The sequence below is a fragment of the Portunus trituberculatus genome, chromosome 40 (genome assembly GCF_017591435.1).
Source record: "Portunus trituberculatus isolate SZX2019 chromosome 40, ASM1759143v1, whole genome shotgun sequence".
NCBI lineage: Eukaryota > Metazoa > Arthropoda > Malacostraca > Decapoda > Portunidae > Portunus > Portunus trituberculatus.
The window spans coordinates 12,890,104-12,912,603 of NC_059294.1; the positions used below are offsets into that span (position 1 = coordinate 12,890,104).

Here is a 22,500-nt window from a genome sequence, read left to right on the forward strand (position 1 = left end):
AGGTCAGGTAACTAAGCGTGAACGAAAGAGCAAAGGGACATGAAGGGAGTGAACTAGATGGGTAGGGAAGAACAATGAATCCTGTAACAATAGAAGGTCAGGTCACAGTTTCCCGATAGGTCTCATCAGTTCGTTGTCACTTCTCTATGAACTTCCCGACCCTTCCCCATCATATCCTGAATAGATGTTCTAAAGAAATGTCCACTTTTTCTACTTGTTTCAATATCTTTGCCACATGCTTACCATACCTTCCACACTCCTCTCTGCCACACTCACTCTGTACACACACCAAAGAGGAGACAAAAAAAGTGTATGTATAAAAAAAACTCAGAAATTGTCTCCGCTCACATCAGTAAACTGACAGGAAGCACACAGACATGATGAAAGATATGGCGTGTCGAGTTAACATGAGCCAAGATTAACGAGAAGCATCATTATGAACTACGAGTGTATGCGAGGTGATTCATTAGGTCATCTTATGTTTTATGCATGGTGGTAACATTGGCGTGCTTAGATTTATCATGGTGTCCGACAAACGGGTTTAATTAAGAGGAAATGTGCGAGTAGTGAGTGACGGATACCGGATATCAATTTTGGGATGTGTAAATAAATGTGTGTGTGTGTGTGTGTGTGTGTGTGTGTGTGTGTGTGTGTGTGTGTGTGTGTGTGTGTGTGTGTGTGTGTGTGTGTGTGTGTGTGTGTGTGATTTAAGTACTGTCTCTCCGTTTTTGTAATTTAATTTCTATTACGTGAGTACCGTAACAACAACAGAACAACAACAGCAGCAGCAACAACAACAAGAGAGACAACGACGACGACGACGATGACAATAACAACAATAACAACAACGTTACTACTACTACTACTACTACTACTACTACTACTACTACTACTACTACTACTACTACTGCTGCTGCTGCTGCTGCTACGCAAGACTATTTATTCGCCTCCTTCTCCTCCTCCTCCTCCTCCTCCTCCTCCTCCTCCTCCTCCTCCTCCTCCTCCTCCTCCTCCTACTCCTTCCTTCTACTATGCTTTCCCTTGTCTTACGTTGGTAATTAGTGCACAGTAGTGAATTTAAGCAGCTCAACAAGAACCTGAGGCATTGTTGGTGTTTGTATTCCTTTGTATTGTTTTATAGTCCTTTGAAATCCCCTGTTCTCCTCCTCCTCTTACTACTACTACTACTACTACTACTACTACTAAAAACCACTCAATTTAGAATTTTTCCTAAACACCAACGAAGGATCACCTCAGGTCTTATATATATATATATATATATATATATATATATATATATATATATATATATATATATATATATATATATATAACTGAAAGAATATATGAATGGAAAAAACGTATAAAAAGTAAAAAAGAAGACAAATAAGGTAAGTTCTCATTCTGCATGTAGTCGAACCGATTAACGCCATTCTGTTTCCCTCTTTTACTCTTTTATTGTCCATTTTATCCAACCCTTTTCGTGCCGCCAAACTGCGATGTGCCGGGAATATCACCCAAGCATTTTATAATATATTTCATGGGGGAGGATTCATGCCTCTTAAATTTGAAAGAGAAAAAGGGAGAGAGAGAGATATGGAGAAGAAGGGTAAGTCTCTCTCTCTCTCTCTCTCTCTCTCTCTCTCTCTCTCTCTCTCTCTCTCTCTCTCTCTCTCCTTCAATTAATCAAGTTTGTTTCTTTTTTGTTTGTAAGACCAATTCATTTAGGATCATTCGCATCTCTTTTTTTTTTGCGCTTTTTATCCTCTTTTTGTTTCCTCTGACTTTTGTGCACCATGTCACTTTTTTTTCTTTGCTTTTAACTCTTTCTTCAACATCCTTTCTTTTCTTCGTTTTATATTTTTCATGCTGGTTTCTTTCTCTTCATTCCATCTATCCAATACTTATACACATTCTATTTACAACCTTTCTTTTGTACCATGAAGATTTCTATTACGTCTATATACTTTTTTTTCCCAGTAATCTCTTTCATTCTGAGATTTTCTTTTTCTTTTAATATTTTTCCATCATTATCATTCCGCTATTTATTTCATTCATTTACCTTTAGGGACTTGCACTTTCATATATTCACTTATAAAATGTTCTTTATGGCGCTTTCATCTCCTCCTTCCTGTCACTCGTCTGATATACATTTATCATTATTTTTTCTTCTTTCCTTTTATTTTATATTCTCTTAAATTCCTTCAAGGCATTTTTTACTTCATATATTAAAGGTTGTGTAAGTTTCTGTTTTTCATTTTATTGCTCCATTCACTCTTTCGCTCGTCAAATATCTTCTGTCTTACTTTCTCAATGGTTTCTTTCTTCCTCCTTTTCACAACTTCATTTGTTTCTTTTCTTTTTTCCGCTATACTCATTCTTTAGTAAGAGAAGATGCCTTTTACTCCTTGCACTCTCTCTCTCACACACACACACACACACACACACACACACACACACACACACACACACACACACACACACACACACACACACACACAGAGAGAGAGAGAGAGAGAGAGAGAGAGAGAGAGAGAGAGAGAGAGAGAGAGAGAGAGAGAGAGAGAGAGAGAGAGAGAGAGAGAGAAACTCATCCCTTCATCGCCTTCGTCAGTATTTCCAAACACGTCACACTGCCACTATCATGAACATCAAAGCCAGAGAGAGAGAGAGAGAGAGAGAGAGAGAGAGAGAGAGAGAGAGTGTCACAGAACGCATCAAATACATAAAAGCAGCACGCCACTCTCGCCCCAAGGCATTCCTGACAGTGAGCTCATCCTGAAGGAAGTGAGGCTCATTATCATTACCATGTAACACGACAACGGCTTAAAATCCTGGAATCATATAGAAATCACTAATTGGAGTCACCACATCTTGGATTATGGAAATGGGGAATGATCTCTCTCTCTCTCTCTCTCTCTCTCTCTCTCTCTCTCTCTCTCTCTCTCTCTCTCTCTCTCTCTCTCTCTCTCTCTCTCTCTCTCCCTCTCTCTCTCTGTTTTATTTATTTCAGTGTCTGGTGGTGTTACTGCTTCTAGGAAGGATAAGGTCAGTAGGTTGAAGAGGAGGAGGAGGAGGAGGAGGAGGAGGAGGAGGAGGAGGAGAAAAGATGTAAAGGAGAAAAGAAAAAAGAAAAAGAAAAGAAAAAGAACAAAGAAAAAAAAAGGACTAACAACAATAACGACAAAAAAATGGAAGAGAAGAAAAAGAAGAAACAAGTGGAGGAAGGAATTCTGGAGCAACAATTTCGTCTTTTCTAAGCAAATGACAAGACACGACCCAAATCTCTAACTCTCCATAAAGACACAAACGGTTGAACCTTCACTTTCCAGCCAGCTGTCAGATGGTTACTTCCCAGCAGTGTCTGGGGCAATGGAAAATGGGAAGTAAGCCACGTGTGAGTTGTTTACTGCCTGCACCTCTCTCTCTCTCTCTCTCTCTCTCTCTCTCTCTCTCTCTCTCTACCAATACCTGTGAATCGCTCTCACGAAAGAAAATCCATCAACTCTTTTATTTTTCTTTCTTTCATTTGTTTCTTTTATACGTATGAAGAAAACTGACATAAAACGAAAAGAAAAGGATAGAAAAATGAACTCCCCGCTCTAAGAAAAATAATATAGTGACTAAAAGACAAATAAAGAAAGAAAATTTAAGAACATAAAATAAACTAACGCAAAAAAACCTCATTTATTTTAACAAAACCAATTTACTACCAACTCTCCTCTACGCTGCCTCAGTTCATTGCTCTACTCTTCTAACCTGCCCTAACTCAACCTACCTTAGCCTCCCCTGTGACCGAGTGCAACAAAGAGGCCGCTTTCCATCAATGCACTTCGCTTTCTTTCACAATAATAAACGTAGCGGTATGAGATTAGAATTGTATTGCCACTGTGGTAATGGTTTGTATCTTTCTCCTACCGAGCAACTGAGTCTCGTGTTCTGAAAAGCTTCGTTACATGATGGTTGTCTTCAAAGCTCACAAAGATGATTAGTCTGGTTCTCATAGATGCTTTTCCCCTTAAACATGACCTATTTGTCCAGATAGATCATTGCTAAGATCATGGAAACTCCTTTGAAAACCATAATATCTTTCAATGGTGCTTTTATCACTGCGATTATTAAGACTTTTTTTAAATCCAGAAATTTCATTATAGATGTTAAAAAAAATTGCGGTGAGACTTCAAAATCTTCAAGTATGATCTGTTGCAGTAGCAGTAGTAGTAGTAGTAGTAGTAGTAGTAGTAGTGTCTCGCAACATTTACATAAAAATGATAACAGGAAACAAGTCTACCACAAAAAACAAAATACTAGCGAACCAACAAGGCGCAAAACGAAGCTCTAGAGACAAACGATAAACACTATTATCAACCAGCAGTCACTCGGCAGAAGACGCTGCCGCCGCTGCTGATGCCACTGCTTCAATCTTCACGCACCAATACTGATATATAACAATCTCGGCTACTCTCAGTCAACACCTCGTAGCCAATTTATTCTTCCGCAACGCTGAGGGGGATTACACGTCTGGTAATAGAACTCACTGACGCACCGCCTCTCCTCGGGTTACACCGGAGACCGCCCACACCACCAGTCTATGAACCTGATGCATTCTCCTCTCCTCGCCTTTGTTTCCAAGCGTTTACTTTCATCACTACCACCGCCGCAGCTAACACTACAGATTCATGGCTTCACGAATATCTGTTCCACCACTACCACACTGCCACACTGCCTAGGAATCTGTTTCATTATCTTTCTCGTTTCCTTCCAGCCACTTAACTTCACCATCGCTACCGCCACTATTGCTGCCACATATCTAAGGCCTTCTATTCTCATACCTACACCACATCACTCACTGTCCACTGAGATATTTGATGCTTTCTTGTCTTTTCGTCTCTTTGGTTCCGGACGTTTACCTTTACTACCACCACCGCCTCCGCCACCACCACTAGAATACTTCAGGGGCTCCTAACCTCATATTTTCTTCTAGATCCTTTATTGCTGTTGAGTTTCTGATTTTGCTTTGCTTTTGTATTAAAGTTTATTTTCTCTCTTTACATTTATCTGTTTGTCTCAGTCTTCTTCCAGTTGTTGTGTGTGTGTGTGTGTGTGTGTGTGTGTGTGTGTGTGTGTGTCGTCCCTCTATCCAACGCACCTGGCTCACAGCACCCCTCCACTTCCCCTGACTCTATTTGTAGAGGAATCACACACGCAAGCCGCCACTCTCACTTCGATAGCTGAGCCACTTTGGTAAACTAGGAAGGCTACATGAAAGCTGACGGAATTAGGTATAGATAGAAATGAATGATACGTTTGCTTATCATTGCTTTAGGGAGGCGGTGGCGTAGTGGATAAGGTGGTGACCTTGGGAACGGGCAGACGTCCACGCCAAGGTTCGAATCCTACCGCTTTGAAGCTATGCAATGGGACCGATAGCGATCTGCTTTGTAGGTGCCTTCAACCGCCAGATGGGTTAATTATTTCACAGCAAGTTGGTCAACTGGAACGTACTTTTCTGCACGTTTTGTATATATTAAATGGTTTAGTAAAATAGTTATAATCTTTCTAAGAATGTACTCGTGGCATATAAGCTAAAAAAGTGGAAATGTTTATATATATGTAGAGCGCTCTTCTTTCCCATCTCCATTTCTGGGACAAAAAATAGAAAAGATCATTAATAGGTAAAGCGTAGTTTTAATGCCTTTTTCTTTCCATAAAATTAATATGAATTATATTCATACAGAAAATCACAACAATTAATAGTCTTAAGAAATTAACAGTATAGAGGATATTGTCTGACATGCACCGAGATTGTTCTATCGAAACGTAAACAAATCTAGCGTGTTAAGAGCCATCGCCACACTCGCTACACAACGACTTCACTATGGATAACACTATGGATATTAGTGAGGATGAACTTAGAAAATGGACAGTGCCAACTCTGAGAAACTTTCTGAGATCAAAAGGCATACCAAGTTCGCTTGTTGTGATTCAGTTAGGAAAATTCGGTTTCGGTAATGTTGGCCAGGTTATTTCGGCACAGACTCCGAAAATTGTTTTTTATAAATGCTACTCAGTGATATTTGCTCTATGCTTTTTGAGTGGAGCATTATCCTATGCAGAAACTCTGACAATTTTGTGATAAGGTATATATGTACTATTAGACTTACAAAAAATATTTTGATGGGACACTGGTACATCCATACTTTGCACCATTAGGAACATATATTTGCATATTTTTATGTCATTTTAAATCAGACACATAGATAAATAACCAAACGTTTATATTATGAGGTATGTAGGCATGAATATCTGTATATATATTTTTTAATAGGGCTTCCACAAGAGCGACAGTTCGGCGCGATAGGCAGGACCAACTTGTGAATTAAACCAGCTGGCGAACAATGAAAACTACACAGATAGCGATTGGTGCCATTGGTAGAGTGGTTTAAAGTTACCTACATGTCACCATGATACCCAGGTTCTAGGTGGCTACATTAAAGATGCACTATGGGCCCTAATATGGATACCACAATGAATAAAATTGCCTGCGCCACTAATGGGCGGAAGCTGAGCAGCGCTTCCCACACAATACTCTTCAAGTATGCCTACAGGCGCCATAGGCCATAACGTTAAAAAAAAAACCTGGCCTGGAGCAGAGAAACAGCAACGGAATGAGATGTATGAGTGATCTTTCTATTTTCGTCTTCTTTTGGGGGATACACATGGATTCAAAGATTAAATAAAGACGAAAGGAAACTGTTGAAAAATGAAATGTCTAGATTTATCAAAAGATATAAAGAAGGTTAAGGAAAAGAAAAGATGACTCCTTTACCATCCTGGGAGTGCCCTTCTAACCACACTGCCTTGAACGTGTTTGGGGACGGCCAGCTCAGTGGGCTTTTTTTTTAAAGCAGTTTTTGTTGCCCTTACCCGGGTTTTCTTCTTTCATAAAAAAAAAAAAATTAGTCAAAGAGTTCAAGAGACTGATGATATACAAATAGTGCTAAACCATCGAAATAAAAAGAATGACTAAAAGAGGGATGGAGATGTGCAGGCAGGTGTGACGCAGTGAAACTAGATATATACGTACGCATGACCGTTGCAAATTGAAAAAAAACAAAATCCTTTCATCCGCCAACCCCCTCAAAAAAGAAAAGAAAAAAGAAAAAAAAAATAGAAAAAGATGAAACAACAGAGCATCCACTCTCCTTCACTCCCAGTATTAATAAATAAATATATAAACAAATATAATAGAAAAAATATATAAAACACTCAAAAGCTTACCACATATGAAAATACAAGAAATCTTACTTAAGTCAAGGCAAGAGGGAAGAAAAAAAAATGAAAACAACCACAAATTAATTAAATAAACACGAATATTTACTATTACGCTAGTTTAAACCCAAAGAGGAAAAGACGGGAAAGTACTAAATCACATGAAAGTCTAAACTCTCTCCGAAGCATCACGTCAGAATAGATGAAAGCGGGAGTAATTAGGTCATAAAATTCGAGATAATACACTGGGAGAAAATAATGACGTGAAGCAGGGTAGGTAATGGACGACCAGGTGTGAAATGGAGATTGTGGCCTTAAGGTAATGTTAAGTGAACGGAAAGGGAAGGGGGAGAAGGACGGGAGGAGGAAAGAAAAGGTGAAAGGGAACGAAATGAAGGGAAAGGAGAAAAAATTTAAAGAAAAAAGGTATTTCAAGAGGAATAAGGAAAAGAGGGATAGAAAACGAAGGAAAAGGAAAGGATAGAAACAGACAGGAAAGGAAGGGAGTGTAAGGTAAGGGGAAAGGAAGAAAACTGAAAAAAAATTAAGGAAACAGAGAAAACGGAAAGCAAAAAAGCAGAGGGTACTGGAAGAGAAGCGAAGAAAAAAGAAAGTTATTTAATAGAATGGAAAAGCGTACAATAAGATCAAAAAGAATAAAAAATCAGCATGACACAAATTGAAAAAAAAATTAAGGAAACGGAAAGAAAATAGAAAGCAAAGAAGGAGAGGGGAATGAAAGAGAAGAAAAGAAAAAAGACGGATATCAATAGAATGGAGAAGCGTACAATAAAATAAAAATGAAAAGTAAAAATGAGCATGACACACAAATTATGACAAATGAGGGGAGGGAAAGTAGGAAAATGGAGTTATGGGAGAGAAATAATAGGAGAGAAGAGGGAACAATTAATTATAGATAAATAAAAAAAAGTCCAGAGAGAGAGAGAGAGAGAGAGAGAGAGAGAGAGAGAGAGAGAGAGAGAGAGAGAGAGAAATGTATCAATCTGCATATCTATTAAATAAAAACATATGCGAAATTTCAACTTTTTTTTCATCTCACAATATTGAATAGGAAGGAAATTTTAGTGCACTGAATTACGGCAAAGTTACCATGGCAACGCACGTGCAGGATGTGAAATGAATACATAAATGAAGTTAATATAGATAGATAATAGAAAGATAGACATACGCACAGACAAATGGACAGACACACAAATTAAAAGTGAGAGCTTTTTATTAACCTCTATGAAATATAAAATAGAATTAATAACCTTACACACACACACACACACACACACACACACACACACACACACACGTAACCTCATGTAACCTTTCTTCTCAAGCGTTTTCCCCTTCAAACTTTACCATTTCCTGTCGACAATTTCCTTTTCCTCCTCCTTCTCTCCTTTTCCTCCACGCAACACCACAACAAAGAGGAAAAAATCGCCCACATCTCTCAACTTTTCTTTTTCTCCCTTTTTATTTTTTCCCCCATTTTCTTCCTTCCCCTCCACACACTCTTCCTTCAACTCTCCCCTCTGTCCATTTCCCTTCCTTTTTATTTTCACTTTTTTCCCTAATTTCTTTTCTTTCCTTTAACTCTCAACCTCTTTCTCTCCCCCTCTTCTTCATAATTTTTTCCACTTTTTTTATTTTCTCCCTTCCTTTCCCATCAGTTGTTCTTTAATCTCTCTCTCTCTCTCTCTCTCTCTCTCTCTCTCTCTCTCTCTCTCTCTCTCTCTCTCTCTCTCTGACAACAGCCTTCCTTGTGTTTGTTTTCACCTGACAACACTTTTCCTCCCATCACTTGAGCAAATTCCAGTGAAAAATCAGAGGAATTTGTAAAGTTTTCGATCTTATGAAAGAAAACGGACTGACGCTGACAGAAAGAAAGAGAGAGAGAGAGAGAGAGAGAGAGATGAGAAGGAAAACATTATCATTTTAGGGAGAGCTCAGCCAATGGGAAAAAAATCAATTTCTGAACAGGACAGTGAAGAAGTGAGTGCAATGCTTCATTAATTGAGAGAGAGAGAGAGAGAGAGAGAGAGAGAGAGAGAGAGAGAGAGAGAGAGAGAGAGAGAGAGAGAGAGAGAGAGAATGTAGAAAGAATGGACGAAGGTAGATATGGAGAGAAAAAGAGAAGGAATGGAGACGTGAGGTAAAGGTGAGATACTTACGGAAGGAAAAAGGAAAGGAAAATGAATTAGGAACGATGAGAGAGAGAGAGAGAGAGAGAGAGAGAGAGAGAGAGAGAGAGAGAGAGAGAGAGAGAGAGAGAGAGAGAGAGGAGCAACAACAACAACAACATAAACGTATATATGCGATGAGATGGAATGAGAAAAACAAGTAAAAGTGAAATGAAGAAAGAAAAGAAAGAATAAGCAGAAAGAACACAAGAAACACAAACATAAAAGACGGAAGAATAAGAGAAAATAACGCGAGGAGAAGGAGGAGGAGGAGGAGGAGGAGGAGGAGGAGGAGGAGGAGGAGGAGAGAGACGAGAAAACATGAAGACATATGTGTAAAGAACAACCACAAAAATAAGGAGAGAGAAAGGAGTTAAATGAGAAAATGTGACGAGCAGGAGACAGAGAGAGACACGAATTAGATATGAAATAAGATAATGAGAGAGAGAGAGAGAGAGAGAGAGAGAGAGAGAGAGAGAGAGAGAGAGAGAGAGAGAGAGAGAGAGAGAGAGAGAGAGAGAGAGAGAGAGAGAGAGAGAGAGAGAGAGAGAGAGAGAGAGAGAGAGAGAGAGAGAGAGAGAAAGTGAGTTATCGATATAAAATGAGGTAAGAGGAGGTAAAAGGAGTAGGAAGAGGAAGAGGAAAAGGAAGAGGAAGAGGAAGAGGAGGAGGAAGAACAAGAGGAGGAAATGGAGATGGAGGAAGAAAATGATGAAGAGGAGAAAAAATGCAAAGAGAAAAACAAACATCAACACATCTTTGCCCTTGTATCACAGACCACCTCTCTCTCTCTCTCTCTCTCTCTCTCTCTCTCTCTCTCCATTACCAGTAGCCGATAAGAAAGCCTCGCAAGACATCTTTTCGGAATTGTAATGAGGTTTCTGCTTCTTCGCGTGTCTCGCCAAACAAAGGTAATGAAAACCAAACCACGAAGTCAATATTCTTTACTAACACCAGAGAGAGAGAGAGAGAGAGAGAGAGAGAGAGAGAGAGAGAGAGAGAGAGAGAGAGAGAGAGAGAGAGAGAGAGAGAGAGAGAGTAGCCTTGAAATCCTCCATAGTTCCCATCTTTTCAAGTTTTTTCTCTTTTCATCCTAATAACGTAGAAATTATACTAAAGCATCACTAATATCACACACAAGACAACACAAAAACCACGAAAACCACAAACAATTCCTGTGTGACTGCTAAAACCATAAACTATTCCTACAGCTCCCTGAATAAAAAAAACAAACAAGGATTCCTATGATTTCGTAAAAACCCAAACAATCTCCATAACGCCTAATGAAAACCAGGCAAGAAAGATCAAGACGCCAGAATTCTCACAAACCCGACCTTTTACGCTCCCTGACATCAAAAGAGCGTTGCAATACTAACAAACACCCCAGGGACATAAAACCAACACCATTTCTCTTACCCATATCAGTCATACCACGCTTTGCTCCTCATTTTCCTCCTCCTGCTCATCCTTTTCCTCCTCCTCCTTCCCCTCTTTCTCCTCTTTTTCCTCTTTCTCTTCCTTTTTCTGGCGAACCATGTGCCCCCAAACCCCTCAACATGAAGCACATCAGCGGCCGAGGGACATGGAATAGCAGCGAACTGGTATGTGATGACAGATGTATTGGTATAAATTCAAGGACGGGATTTCTAATGGCAGGCAAAGGATGGAATGAACTCACCACCACCACCACCACCACCACCACCACCATCACCACTACCATTAACACTATTACCACCATCGCCCTTGCCTCCACCGCCGTCGTGTGTGTGTGTGTGTGTGTGTGTGTGTGTGTGTGTGAGGCTGAGTGATTACTAGGCCCTGCTATAATGAACCTCTGCGCGCGCTCTACCTGTACTCGGGTCCCAGGTATTGGCAGGTAATTAGGAGTGAAGGTGAGTTAGTAATTTCGCTTTGCTTCTGTGTTGCTCTTTTTTGTGTTCTCTGTTTTTTTTTTCTTTTTTTTTGGGGAGGGTGTTCTGTTTGTATAAATGTCATTCTGTCCCATGTTTTCGTCTCTTCACATTTCGGTATCTTTCTTGTCTTGATTTATAGTGTGCGTGGTGTGGTCATGTCTCTGTCTGTCTGTCTGTCTGCCTGTCTGTTTGTATCTGTTGGAATCCGTGTTTGTATTTTTATCTGTTATCTATGTTAGTGTTTGCCTACAGTTTATAATTTTTTTTGATATGCACCTTCTCTCTCTCTCTCTCTCTCTCTCTCTCTCTCTCTCTCTCTCTCTCTCTCTCTCTCTCTCTGTTAACAGAAAAAGACAGGAGGAGAGAGCTGCATTTTAAGTATTTCAGATTGCAGCGAACGCACATGACAAACGTCACACACACACACACACACACACACACACACACACACACACACACACACACACACACACACACACACACACACACACACACACACACACACACACACACACACACACACACACACACACACACACACACACACACACACACACACACACACACACACACACACACACACACACACACACACACACACACACACACACACACACACACACACACACACCAACTCACTCTCAGAGAACAGGTGTGACGCTGAATCAACAGGTGTGGAAGGCGGGGTCTGCACTGAAAGATTTAGCTCAACTGAAAATAAAATAAAAATAAGAAAAATATAGAAGGGGAGAATTTTATAAAAACACGATTGGTATAGAGGAAATGTTTCCTTATAAATGGTGATGAGACAAGTGAGTGAGTGAGTGAGTAAGTGAGTGAGTTAGTGCGTGAATGAGTGAATGATTTCGTGTGTGAGTGACTGTCAGGATGGGTAGGCGTCTGAAAGAGTGAGTCAGTGTGTCACTAAAATGAATGCATAAGCGAGTGAGTGATTCAGTTAATTAATTAGTTAGTCAGTCAGTTAGTTACATAGTCGATCATTACAATTCGTCGGTGATAATTGCAGCTTTGAACAACAATTTCATACAACATGGAGCCTGATTGAATTTACAGCCAATTACATCATTCTCCTCCTCCTCCTACACGGGTCACTGCCAAATGGAGAGGAACGCGCAGCTAGTACAGGAACAATATTCATACGATAGCAATGGAGCGTGGAGCGTTCTCAGAAATCCTTGTATATACGAAGAGTAGAGTCAGGGTAGGCCAGCAGCATCAATGTGGCCTTACGGTTACAACAATAATCTGAGGGAGAGAGAAGTTATGTGCTGGTGGTGGTGGTGTTGGTTGTGGTGGTGTTGGTGGTAAAGGCGTAAAGGAGTAAAGAAAAGAAAAAAAAAACAACAACGAAGAAACAAGAAAATTAAGAAAAAGTTTAAAGAAAGAAGGAGAAAGAGGAAAAGAAAAAATAAGAGAAGCAAGAGTAGGAAGAAAATATATCCCTCATTACTATTACTGTTGCTACTACTAATACTATTACTGCTATTAAGAATACTACTATTACTACTTCTTGTGACGTAAACCTTTCTTATACTATACATTATCACCTCCATCATCTTGAAACTTACTAGATCACAATATATTCATACATTTCACGACAGAGAGAGAGAGAGAGAGAGAGAGAGAGAGAGAGACGTACAGCAAGCAATATCGCAATGTCAATGTTTTTGTTTTCTTTGCTTCGTCTTTTCTTTTTTCTTACGCGAGCTTTAAAAAAAAATGTCATGAATATTTGAGAGTAAACAAGACGGTAATGGAAGCAGGTCATTCCCCTCACTCCTTACCCTTAGTCATCTCTCTCTCTCTCTCTCTCTCTCTCTCTCTCTCTCTCTCTCTCTCTCTCTCTAGAGTATAATAAGACAATATTCTAAAAGAAAAGGAGAGAGAGAGAGAGAGAGAGAGAGAGAGAGAGAGAGAGAGAGAGAGAGAGAGAGAGAGAGAGAGAGAGAGAGAGAGAGAGAGAGAGAGAGAGAGAGAGAGAGAGAGAGAGAGAGAGAGAGAGAGAGAGAGAAAGAATACAATATATAATGAAGTTTCCAAGGACACCGTGTTATGAAAGCCTGGAAAAGGTAACAAATAACACCCACCCAGACACACACACACACACACACACACACACACACACACACACACACACACACACACACACACACACACACACACACACACACACTCTCTCTCTCTGTGTGTGTGTGTGTGTGTGTGTGTGTGTGTGTGTGTGTGTGTGTGTGTGTGTGTTTAGACAGATGCAGGTTATGTGTTTAGGAAAGGAAGGAAATGAAAGGAGGAAAGGAGGGAGGCGGGAAGGAAGGAGGGCGGAAAGAAAGAATATCATAGAGAAGGAAGGGAAGGGATGGACGAGAGATAAGAATAAAAGAAAGAAGAAAAAAAAAGAAAGAAAATGACTGGAAACTAGAAAGACGAAAAAAAAGAAAAAGTGAAATCATGAAAGGTTAATAAACAAATAAATAAATAAATGATTATATGAATGCACAAAATGAGTGAATAACTGAATAAATGCTTCACTGAACACATAAATGAATAGATAAATGAATGGATGAATGAAGCAAGGAAGGAAGGAAGGAAGGAAGGACGGGAATAGGAATTATGTAGGTAATATTGAAGGGACAAAAGAAAAAGAAAAAAAAATGCTTTGAGAAGAAGGGCGAAAAAAATTTTTAATATTAGCAGAATAATGGAAAAGAAGGAAGAAAAGGAGTAGGAGGAGAAGGAGGAGGATGAGGAGTAAGAGGAGGAGGAGAAGGAGGAGGAGGAGGAGAAGGAGGAGGAAGAGGAGGAGGAAAGGATAAATGAGAATGCAAGAGAAAAAGAATAAAACAAACATTAATAAACCCATGTTGTAATGAGAGAGAGAGAGAGAGAGAGAGAGAGAGAGAGAGAGAGAGAGAGAGAGAGAGAGAGAGAGAGAGAGAGAGAGAGAGAGAGAGAGAGAGAGAGAGAGAGAGAGAGAGAGAGAGAGAGAGAGAGAGAGAGAGAGAGAGAGAGAGAGAGAGAGAGAGAGAGAGAGAGAGAGAGAGAGAGAGAGAGAGAGAGAGAGAGAGAGAGAGAGAGAGAGAATGCGTAAAGAAAGAACAGACAGAAATGAATAAGAGAAGAAGAAGAGAAAATAAGGAAGAAGTTGAATACATAAGAACATTGCTAAAAAGTTAAATTCTCTCTCTCTCTCTCTCTCTCTCTCTCTCTCTCTCTCTCTCTCAAGAGGTAAATAACATTGGCAATTACATTAGAAGCAAAAGTCTAAAGAATCTTAGTGCAAAAAGTTAAAATCTGTCCATCGAGAAAATATATGAGGAAAAGCAAGAGTGGGAAAAATAAATCCTTCTTATTTCTTATCACGACCACACCAGCTGGAATGAAGCAGAGAGAGAGAGAGAGAGAGAGAGAGAGAGAGAGAGAGAGAGAGAGAGAGAGAGAGAGAGAGAGAGAGAGAGAGAGAGAGAATCAATTAGCTAGCTAGGCAATAAGGCAGTCAATTATTCAGTCAGTTAGTCAGTCAATCAGGTAGTCTGTCAGTCGTTCTGCCATTGAATCAGTGAGTGTGTCAGTCATTAAGTTAGTAAGTCAGGCAGTTAGACAGCTAAACAACCAACCAACCAATCAGTCAGTCACCTATCGCATCAAACCAGTCACCCAGATAGCTAACCCTCCGTCTCTCATTTAATCCTACCTCTCGTTCAGTTTCATTTCCTCCTCCTTAATTCTTTGCTTCCTACTCCCTCATTTTTATCACTTTTTTTCAGCTTTCTTCTTCCTCAGCCAATCTATTTTTCAACTTTTCATTTTCCTCTTCATGATATCACCAAGTTTTGCCTCTTCATTTATCCCTTCCTCCCTTTTATTCTCCCTCTCCCTTCCTCTATGACTCTTTTGACATGTTCCTCCTTCCTATTTTTCGTCTTCTTTTCCATCCTCTCTCTCTCTCTCTCTCTCTCTCTCTCTCTCTCTCTCTCTCTCTCTCTCTCTCTCTCTCTCTCTCTCTCTCTCTCTCTCAGTCTTTTAATGAAATTTTTGCCTTTCCCTTTCATTTCTTCTTTGCATTTTATTTCATGTTTTTCACTTCCTCTATTTCTCAATTCAAATAACATCCTTTTCCAAGGCTGTTTTCTTCATCTCTCTCTCTCTCTCTCTCTCTCTCTCTCTCTCTCTCTCTCTCTCTCTCTCTCTCTCTCTCGATCAGATAATATGTTATAGATGTGTTAATGAGATTTTTTCCCTCCACTCACAGTTGAGTCTTGGAGAGAGAGAGAGAGAGAGAGAGAGAGAGAGAGAGAGAGAGAGAGAGAGAGAGAGAGAGAGAGAGAGAGAGAGAGAGAGAGAGAGAGAGAGAGAGAGAGAGAGAGATTGTTTGTTTACATACATTTCCATTCGCCTCACATGCTCTTAAATTGAACTTCCCTCTCCCTTCCAATCTATATTTCCCCTCCGTTCCTCTCCCTCTCTCATTTCTCCCCTCGCCACGCTTCCGTCGCACTCTCCCTCCCTCTCCCTCACACCCAGACACCGTCAATGGGTCAGCAGGACACAAGACACAATTACGGTTCAATAGAGTCTTGTTCTGTTCCTTTTTGTTATTCTGAGTTGAATTTTCGTATTCTAAAAACTCGTGAAGCATTTTGTGGTGAAGTTCTTCTTGTTTTCTATCGTATGTTCTTAATTTAAACATATAATAGCGTTTGTTCTTAACCCCCTTCAGTACCATGACGCGTTTCCATATTCATTCTACTGATTATTTAGTGATTTTATACAGCTTCAAAAACTTTTGTCGGGGATTAAGATAGTGAAGACTGTGGCCATTAATCTTCTGATCTCCACAGACCCTTCCTAATGCCAATAAAATGGTCTAATCGTACACAAATGTCAAGGTAAAACTGTTTCCAAGTATTGAAGGGGTTAATTCTATCTTTGCTTTGTCCCTCGTTGACAAGAAAAGTTAATTTGCTTCTATGATGAATTAGTGTTTTAAAATTTATAGCACGTTAACGTAAATAATGAACTTCAGCTCAAATGATAAGGTGACACAAACTCTGACGACTCATCATCAGCACACGAGTCTAAATATCGAAACGGCGACTCAACTAAAGACGTGGAACAGCAACAAGACAGAAACCTGTTAACCTATAATGGACTTTACGCTGATAAGACTCGATGGCAGCGAACAAACATTCACACTGTTGCGTTGTGAAGGTGATATTATGGGAAGGCGAATGTTGGAATGCTAATCACCAGTGGGGCTTTGAGCTAATTGTAATGCATGTAACTGTAAATAGAGGATGAAGGTTGCCTAAATTGTAATGTTATCGTAATGAACTTAAGTGTGTGCGGTCGCTAAGGGAAAAACAAAATATTGTCAAGGGATGCGTTATGTCAAGTAATTATACGTTTTTAATATCAAGGTTTGTTTAGAAAATGGAAAATAAACGGATAGAAACTTCATTACTTTTTTGTCTCTTTTTTTACTTTTCTGAGAGCAGCAATTTCAGCGTCTCTCTCTCTCTCTCTCTCTCTCTCTCTCTCTCTCTCTCTCTCTCTCTCTCTCTCTCTCTCTCTCTCTCTCTCTCTCTCTCTCTGCCTTGTACTCTTGACTAACCTTAAAACTAAATAAACAAAACAAACACAAACATACTAAGCAAACATACAAGCCTAATATTGTTGTCTTTATTGTGACCTGTTGTAGTTCCTGTATTCATTATCTCTACCTCTTTGTTTTCTTTTATTATATTTTCCAGCTAATTTTTTGACATGTCGCTATTTTTTTCCTTTCATTCTTATTCCAATGGTCTAGTTAAAATTGATTACACGTTGTTAAATTTGATATGCGTTGTTACGGTTAGTGTAATTTTTTCCTTTTTCTTTTTTTTTCTTTTTTCTTGAGCTAAATATACCAAATGTTGCTGCTTTGTGCCGTGCTGTTGCCTTTACTCTACTTCTCGTTGTTAATTTTGTTGTGAGTTGTTAGTTATTGTGTATTTTCTTTCCTTTCTTCTTCCTTTCTTTTCTTGACCTAAATTTACCACATGCTGCTGCTCTGTTCCGTGCTGTTGCCTTCACTCTACTACGCTCTTTTTCTTTCCGCTGAATTTGGACGACCTACATGAGGACGCCCCTTTCCGTGTTCATTCCCGGGGCGAAAATGTATGCAGCGTGATAATCCCCGTGGTAACAGCGGCAGTAATGGCTAAAAAGGAACATTACCCAGAATTAACCAATAGCATTTAGTCATGGCGAATAGCAACACTTTTACTCTCTCTCTCTCTCTCTCTCTCTCTCTCTCTCTCTCTCTCTCTCTTTGTTTGTATAAATTGATGACAAAATTAAATGCAATAAAACTAACGATATTAAAACTAACGATATCATAGAATGCTACGGTGATAATGATGATGATGACAATGATGATGATAATGTTGAAAAAATACGCATACAACAACAATATCATTACACAGACTTTAATCACTGCGCTGTTATCAATTTTTCTCTATTCTCCACCACCACCAACACCAACACCACCACCACCACCACCACCACCTCCACCTGCATCACCACTACTACGTTCTCCTTTTTCACCTCCTCCTTCTCCTCCTTATCTAATTTTACCTGATCCATAACCTCATAAGAGTTACCAGGTGGGCGTCTCTTTTCCACCTTGCCAGATAATTTCATACCTCCTAATTTTCGTTTCATTCCAGGCTAGGTTCTTGATTCACTCTTCTCGGTCTTATTCCAGAGAGCGTCATCTTTCCCTGCGCCATCCTTTGCTTCACCCTTAGCCGCGGGAAGCCTTCGGTACGTGTGACAAATAACATAACTTTTGTAGGCCTAAACCTTTGAGTACCATGCCGCGTTTTCATGTTCATTCTGTTTCTTGTACAGCTTCAAAAACTTATGTAGGTGATTAAAATAGTGAAGACTGTGGCTATTAATCTTCTGATCTCCATAGACTCTTGCTAATGTCAATAAAATGGTCTAATTGTTCACAAATCTCAAGGTAAAAATGAGTCTCAGTACTGAATGGGTTAATACTGTAATTTTGTAGCACACGCACATGCGCTCACACATACACACACACACACACACACACACACACACACACACACACACACACACACACACACACACACACACACACACACACACACACACACACACACACAGACACACACTTACAGCAACATATACATAAATTTACTTAATTACAATGATTTGGGGACTAATTAAATTCTTACGCTTGAAATTCTAAACAAACAAAGAGCAAAAATTATGTTGATTTATGCAAAAATAAAAAAAAAATCATCAAAGAACAATAAAAAAGAGAGAGAGAGAGAGAGAGAGAGAGAGAGTGTGTGTGTGTGTGTGTGTGTGTGTGTGTGTGTGTGTGTGTGTGTGTGTGTGTGTGTGTGTGTCTCCTATGCATTATTCAAGATAGCAGGTTTGGTTTTTCCGGTTAAGCCGCCGAGCGTATGGAGGGACAAAAAGTGAGGGGCGGTGATCTCCTCTCAAGGACCATAGGATACGAGAGGGGGACGGGAGGTGGAAGTCTGGACAAGAGGGATGGGAAGGGAGGGGAGGTAGAGGAAAGCACGACAGATGGAATGCTGGAGGGTGGAGAGAGGGATGGAATGGTAGGATGGAGAGAAGGAGGAAATGATAGAGAAAAGGATAAAGTAAAAGAGAGAAGAACTGAAAGGACATTGTATAAAAATAACTGCTAAATGGATAGGAGAAGGTGAAAAAAGAAGGATGTAAGATAGGAGGCGACTTATGGAAGAATAGAGGAGAGATGTAAAAATTAAAAAAAAAGGAAATATGAAGAATTGGAGGAAAAGAACAAGGAGGGAAAAACGAAAAAAAAAAAAAATTGAACTGAATAAACAACTCTCCTAAAATTTTTCTGGTTGTCAATAAGGTCGACTTTTTGTTCCTGGAGACTTGTTGATCACTTAACAATAAAGTTCAAGGAGAAAGGAAAGGTTGCCAAATATAGGATGGAGTCATGAGGAGGTAGACTGTCACACTTACACGTTTACTTACGATGACATGTACTTGGAATACGTAATAATGGTGGCAGCATTTCTATTTTTTCTCCTTCCTCTCTTTCCTCTATTTCTTTTTCAGTATTACATTTTCTTCATCTAATTTAACTTTTACGTAGTAGTCAGATTTCCTCGAACTCTGTGTGTGTGTGTGTGTGTGTGTGTGTGTGTGTGTGTGTGTGTGTGTGTGTGTGTGTGTGTGTGTGTGTGTGTGTTGGGCTTTTAAAACGTTTCAATGGTATTACAGTTTACAATGTACGTGGAAAAAAGTGCTTTATATATATTAACAAACGGACTGTAGTAAACTGTTCATTTCATATATAACTGTCTGCAACTCTTAAGTAGAAATGAAGAATCCATTACATTTGGTATTTCAATTATTAAAAAGTCGTTTATACAAATCAATGATTCTTGCTATGTAAATCTTCAATGGAATTCTACAAAACTTCTGTTAACTCCACCATCGCTCTTCGCCTACGTGAGTTTAATCTATTTTTCCAAAGAGTTCTACGCAAAGTGCATTTCACATTCTGTGAATCAATTTTCCTTGAGTACGAAAGAAATCAAACTGTGAACACCTCAAAGAACTCGATTTCATAAGTTTATCCTAAAAACGGCGGCGGCGGCGGCTGAGGAGGAGGAGGAGGAGGAGGAGGAGGAGGAGGAGGAGGAGGAATACAAAGGAAGGAACAGACAGCAACAGCCCTACTGGGCCCAACGAGGCTGTCTGTGTGCCTATGGTACCACTACAGATGCTACGAGTTAGAGACTGAAGGACATCAGGGTTCAAGGAAGAAGAAAAGAGGCCACAGGCAGAGAGAAAGTCAAAGATGTGATAGGAAAGATTAAAAGAGAAGTGATACTATCTAGTACAGTAACTAAAAAAAAAAAAAAAGGATATCTTATGTAGGCGCAAAGTACGTCATTTGAGGGGTTAATGCGAGGTGAATGTCCAACCTTTTTTTAAAAGTTTCTATTGTATTGCTACGGACACACATGTCAACATGTGCTGGGAGAGAGTTCCAGACATTTACAATTCTATTGAAGAAATAATGTTTAGCCTCATCTGATCTGAAACGCTTACCTGTTATTTTGCAACCATTATTTCTATTGGTGTTGGAGCTGTCAATGGTGAAATAATTGTTTACATTTACGTTATCAAAGCCCCGGAACATTTTAAATAGTTCAATTAAATCTCCTCGCATTCTCCGCTCCTATAAACTGAACAAGTTGAGTTCCCTCAAGCGCTCTTCGTAAGGCTTGTTTCGCAATCGCGGGATCAACTTGGTGACTCTTCTTTGGACTCTCTCCAGGTTGTCTATATCTTTTCTATAGTGGGGTGACCAGAACTGGACACAGTATTCAAGAGGAGGTCGGACGAGCACATTAAACAATGTGAGAATTCTTCCTTCTGATTTCAATTGAAAAGTCCTACCGATAAACCAAACCAATTTGTTTGCTGTTTTAACTAGAGAGGAGGAGGAGGAGGAGGAGGAGGAGGAGGAGGAGGAGGAGGAGGAGGAGGAAGAGGAGGAGGAGGAGGAGGAGGAGGAGGAAGAGGACAAACAAACGAAAAACAAACAATTAACAGCGGACCTACCGTTTGTGGTCTACTACACCATGTAATGTTAGCTAAGACATACAGGACAGCAAAAACCGAAAAGGACAAAGGACAAAAGAAAATGAATGAGGAGAAGGAGGAGGAGATGGAGATGGAGAAAGTTGGCACACACGAGACACATTAATGAATATAGCGGCGCAACACCACACCATCACAGCATTAGGGTCAGCATTAACTGCAACACCACTACTAGCACCAACACCACCTACAACACCATCTGGTTTAGTGGCCAGTGTGGCGGTCAGTTTTCTGGGAACAAATGTGGAGGACGTATTGGTGGTGGCGGTGGTGGTGGTGGTGGTGGCTAGAAAACTAAATAAAGAGAGCAGAACAAGCAATTTTCATTCCTTTTAAAGCTGTATTACTAACTTATTAAAATAGTTCAGTTTATACATAATAATTCGACATACAATTTCTCGTCGACATTTTGTTGTACAACTTACTGCAAGCCATGCGTGACGCCGTGACCTGTGCCTGTCTTGCACATGACACACCCGGCGATACACACGTCACTCTTATCTTCACGAAACACAAAGATAATCAGATTATCCTTTCATTTTTGCATTCCCTGTTCCCTGAATTGTCTCTCGGCGTTTTGAAGATCAGTCTCTTTTCACACTCGCTTCTAAGAATTTTAAGCTGACGTCTGTGGAAAGAACAAGACGCGAGATGTCAAAGAAGTTAATAAGTTTGCACGCGTCGCAGCGGGGACTTGTGAGTTCCCTGGCGCGTGAGCTGATGAGCCTTCAGCTGAGAGGAAATCCGAGGCGATGAGTGGTCTGATGCAGCCTTGGCGAGGTGTATTCACCTCGGTCGTCTGCTGGTCATCCAGCCAGTCTTCCCCATCACGGAGTGAGCTCAGAGTTCATAGACCGATCTTCGGGTGTGTGTGTGTGTGTGTGTGTGTGTGTGTGTGTGTTTAGGCAGCCCTGCATTGTGTATCCTGTGGTGACTGTCAAGACAAAGGAAGTGACATCAGCCTCTGTGAATGGTGTCATCTTTTTGGTATCCAAGATTATCTACACGTTCATACGCTTCCTCCTTCATTTCTTCTCTCTACCTTTCTGCATTCATCTTTCATTCTTTCTCTCTTTCATTTTTACTTCATCACGTCTTTGGCGTTTTTATTTATTTATTTTTTTTTGTCACGGTAAATATGAGCGTACTGCAGAGGGAAGGTACTTTCTTGTATGGATGGTTATACTGCCAGTGTGTGCAGGTAAAGCTTGGGGCTTGGGAGGGGATAGCTTCCTTTAATGTGCCTTTAACGGTTGTCACTCTGTAGGCTGAAAGTTCATGCATTCTTAACATAGGTTGTAAAAAAAAAGGGGGAAAAATGACTGTGAAAAAATTAACAAACGTTTTGAAACCTATTGAAATCTGAAACTGGCATGTTGCATAGAAACCCGGGCAAAAAAAAAAAAAAAAAAAAAAAA

General features: G+C 39.9%; 1 protein-coding gene across 1 annotated transcript in view; it reads right to left on the reverse strand.

Moving 5' to 3' along the window:
• Positions 1-22,500, reverse strand: part of LOC123516224 (neuropeptide CCHamide-1 receptor-like) — a 203,630-nt gene that overhangs the window by 134,467 nt on the left and 46,663 nt on the right. The window lies entirely within an intron of this gene.